Raw genomic sequence first — 5,000 nt, 5'->3', positions numbered from 1 at the left:
ATATTGATTACATTAGTTTGTCAGAGACATAATTTAAGTTCCAGAAACCAAACAATAAAGTTGAATTTGCTCCAAAACTCAACAACCTTTCTATTTGTTCTCTGAATACATATACAGTACTTTACAATATCGTTATTTATATTGATTTCTTTGCTCAAGGAATATAAGCTCATCAAATTTATAATTACATCTTGATAAAATTGCATAATAATTGGCATCCTACTAAATGTATGTTAATAACCACGGTACTGTCTAATGCGAAATTTATGATAAAAATTAGAATAATCCTATTCAACAGAATATATGGGCAAAATGAAAGCTTCTGAAATCATTTAAATGTTTAAAAAGAAAAAATAATAATAATTTCCTTTTATTTAAGAAACTTTATAAAACCGAAGGAGGATTTTTCTGGCGAGAATCTGTTATTCTGTTGTATTTTGGAAGATGAAGAATACATCTAGTTTTGGGTATGATAAATTCCTGGATATATATATATATATATATATATATATATATATATATATATATATATATATATGTATATATATATATGTATATATATATATACATATATATATATATATATATATATATATATATATATATATATATATATATATATATATATATATATATATGTATATATATATACATATATATATATATATATATATATATATATATATATATATATATATATATATATATATATATATATTTTATATATATGTATATATACATACATATATATATATATATATATATATATATATATATATATATATATATATATATATATATATATATATATATATATATATATATATATATATATATATATATATATCGTTGTATATTTCAAAGGAGGAGTTTTCGCACTTTTTAGAAGAGCGTCTTCACCCGAAGAATCATTGTAAATATTTCATTCTTCAGTTGAAGAGGCCTTTTGAAAATAGCGCGAAGCTCCTATGGTTTCATATACGCACCTAAATATGACTGAATTTATAAGCACGAACTTAAAAAAAATCATTGTGCTTTTTTTTCCAAGTTAATACATCTGGTGTTGTGTGGATGCAGTGGAAATCTTTGAAAGTAGGTGGTGAGATGATTGACATTAATGTAAATTGTTTTTTAATACTTTTTGTGAGAATCATTTTCAACCTCATGAGGGATCATCAGTTTAAAACACATTATCATAAAATTCACAGAAATATAACGTAAAGAGAAAATGCATGCTATATTTACATAATAGACCTTATGATAAGGTATATATAGGAGAAATAAATGTTTATATATAATGCCACCAATAAGAGATAAATTGAGTTTTATCTCTGGTAGAAATTGACTTATTTTCGCATCGTAAAAGAAAATACAAAAAGTAATTTGTATATTCTAATAAAACATAGATTACAATTCATCTATCAAATAAGAATTATCTTTTTCATTCCAACTCCAAATAAATCAAACTTTATAAAACTGACTTTTAATGCAAATAACTCAAACTTTATACAACTGATTGTGAATGCTAATAAATCAAACTTCATACGACTGATTCCAAATGCAAATAACTCAAACTTTATACAACTGATTTTAATGCAAGTAACTTAAACATTATACAACTGATTCTAATGCAAATAACTCAAAATGTATATAAATGATTCTAATTTCAAATAACTCAAACTTCATATATATATAATCGATATTAAATGTAAATAACTCAAACTTCATAAACTTGATTTTAAATGAACATAGCTAAAACTTTATTTAATTAATTTCAAAATCAAATATATCAAACTTTATACAATTGATTTTAAATGCAAATAACTCAAACTTTAATTAATTTCAAAAGGAAATTAGTCCAATTTTATTCAACTGATTTTAAAAGCAAATAACTCAAACTTTAAGAAATTGTTTTTAAATAGAAATAACTCAAACTTTATTTAATTAATTTCAAAATGGAATAAGTCAAATTTTATACAACTGATTTTAAATGCAAGTAACTCAAACTGTATCTAATTGATTTTAAATTCAAATATCTAAAACTCTATGCAACTTATTCTAAATCCATGTAACTCAAACTTTATATAACTGATTTTAAAAGCAAATAACTCAATCTTTATTAAATTGAATTTAAATGCAAATAACTTAAACTTTAAACAACTGATTTTCAATGTAAATAAATCAAACTTAACCGAACTGATTTTCAATGCAAATAAATCAAACTTTACAAACTGATTTTAAATGCAAATAAATCAAACTTTACCGAACTGATTTTCAATGCAAATAAATCAAACTTTACCAAACTGATTTTAAATGCAAATAAATAAAATTTTACCGAACTGATTTTAAATGCAAATAAATCAAACTTTACCGAACTGATTTTCAATGCAAATATATCAAACTTTACCGAACTGATTTTCAATGCAAATAAATCAAACTTTACCGAACTGATTTTAAATGCAAATAAATCAAATTTTACCGAACTGATTTTAAATGCAAATAAATCAAACTTTACCGAACTGATTTTCAATGCAAATAAATCAAACTTTACCGAACTGATTTTCAATGCAAATAAATCAAACTTTACCAAACTGATTTTAAATGCAAATAAATCAAATTTTACCGAACTGATTTTAAATGCAAATAAATCAAACTTTACCGAACTGATTTTCAATGCAAATAAATCAAACTTTACCGAACTGATTTTCAATGCAAATAAATCAAACTTTACCAAACTGATTCTAAATGCAAATAAATCAAACTTTATGCAACTAATTTTAAATTCAAATAACTCAAACCTTATACAGACGAATTTAAATGAAAGTAACTCAAAATTTATAAAACTGATTTTGAATGAAAATATCTCAAAATTTATACAACAGATTTTAAATAAAAATAACTAAATATTTATACAACTGATCTTAAATGCAAAAAAAATTCAAATGTTAGACAACTGATCTTAAATGCAAAAAAATTCAAATGTTAGACAACTGATTTAAAATGGAAATAAGCCATCTCTTCATTCAATGAAAAAAGGATTCCTTAATGTAAATCAAATTTCTAAAAACTATAATTATTGCCCTGATACAGAAAAAAGGAGAAAACTACCATATATAGGTCCTCAATGTAAACATTTTAGTAATTGGAAATTTTTATAACATAAAAGCGAATAGAAATTTTCTTTAGATTAAATTATCACCTAAAATTAGAAAACAGAAATAATCAATGGTATTTACGTAACGATAACATTAATAACCAGGTTTATATTGAGGCTGACTCTTGTGGAAAAAAACAAAAGTTTTCACTTGATATTAAATTAAAAACCAGATTTTATTGATGACTTTATTAGAAAACAAATCATAACTACAGAGAAAAAAGAAATTTTAACCGAAGTAATAACTATTGGCTGCATAACTCATTAGATCTTCATGCAAAAACACAACTAACGCAAAAAAAAAAAAAAAAAAAAAAAAAAAAAAAAGTGAAGGCAATACATCAGTAACTAATAACAAGGGAACACGACCAAACAATTTATAGAAAAACAAATAAAATCAACACTCTGGCACACAAAAGTACATGGACATTAAATACTCTGATTACTAACATATAATCTTTTTTTGTGAACATGTTGCCTCGCCCATATATGCATAACTAAAGAAAAATAATTGAGTATAAAAAATATATTCTTTTCTGCTGCAAGAGTAATTGTCAGATTAGCTAATTCGATATTATCCTTTCTCGATTTGTTAAACTCAAATATTTAGTGAAACTATGTGAAAAGATTTTCGTAGAATTGAACTTTGATATTAAAAAGGGAAATCATATAAAATATCTCATTGAGTTAATACATAGAATCTATCAACAATTGACATATATATATATATATATATATATATATATATATATATATATATATATATATATATATATATATATATATATATATATATATATATATATATATATATATATATATATATATATATATATCTTTTTTTAAACAGCTCGTTTGGTATTTCATTAGGAGTTGTGTAAATTTTGTTTTCATACTGGCGAGTTGAGATTGTTTATTAAGAACTAATCGGATTTCCCATATCAATTTCATTCCTACTTCTTCATTTGATTTTCATTATGTTTCAGCAGTTTAACTCTATCAAGGTTTTTTTTGGCTGTCATAATTCATCTTATTACATTCTACTGTCTTTTACAGATATTGTATCAACCTTAAATTCTTGCAAAATATAATGATATACACACAAAGACACACAAACACACACACACACACACACACACACACATATATATATATATATATATATATATATATATATATATATATATATATATATATATATATATATATATATATATATATATATATATATGTAAAGGATTTGATCCTGAATTGTCATAAATGTAAGTCAAAAACTTTATAACTTCAAACCTCTATAGTCAGAGGTGCCGCTGCCAATAGGAAGGCAGCTGCATCACGTTAATTTTCGGGAACCAATCAGAACACTGTACACCTCCACTTACTACCAATCACGGACCAGAGGGGGATGGACACCCACCCCTGCCAGTCTCCCTCCCACTCGAATTTTTTAAATACCTTTTAGTATCCTGTTTGCTATCTCACCTGAAGGATCACGCAAACAAGGTGTGTATCGTTGTTCCAACATCAGAGTGTGATTAAAATATAAATATTTGCTCTGTACTATTGTGAACTTAAACCATGTTATATTATAGTTACTGGTTATTTAAGCCTTGGTAATTTACTATTACCCGAATCTCGCATTTAATTTGCTATTACTTGCATCATTATTTGCCATTCCATTATTATTGTCTAAGGTTAGCATTTTTTAGATATTTAGTGTTTAATGCGAGTTCTCCTATACTTACTGGTGGCCTTCAAATTCTCGGATCAATAACTCTCACAATAAAATTCGAGCCATTTCAGATTTGCTAATCCCAGTTTCCCTCCTCAGGCAACAGTGGGAGTG

At 24.3% G+C, this 5,000-nt stretch overlaps 1 protein-coding gene across 1 annotated transcript in view; it reads right to left on the bottom strand.

Annotated features, from left to right (window-relative positions):
- The window catches only part of LOC137620806 (protein turtle-like), a 166,688-nt gene that overhangs the window by 39,431 nt on the left and 122,257 nt on the right, over positions 1-5,000 (bottom strand). The gene's annotated exons all lie outside the window — the stretch shown is intronic.

The sequence above is a fragment of the Palaemon carinicauda genome, chromosome 27 (assembly GCF_036898095.1).
Source record: "Palaemon carinicauda isolate YSFRI2023 chromosome 27, ASM3689809v2, whole genome shotgun sequence".
NCBI classification, from domain to species: domain Eukaryota; kingdom Metazoa; phylum Arthropoda; class Malacostraca; order Decapoda; family Palaemonidae; genus Palaemon; species Palaemon carinicauda.
This window is presented reverse-complemented; position numbering and strand designations above follow the sequence as displayed.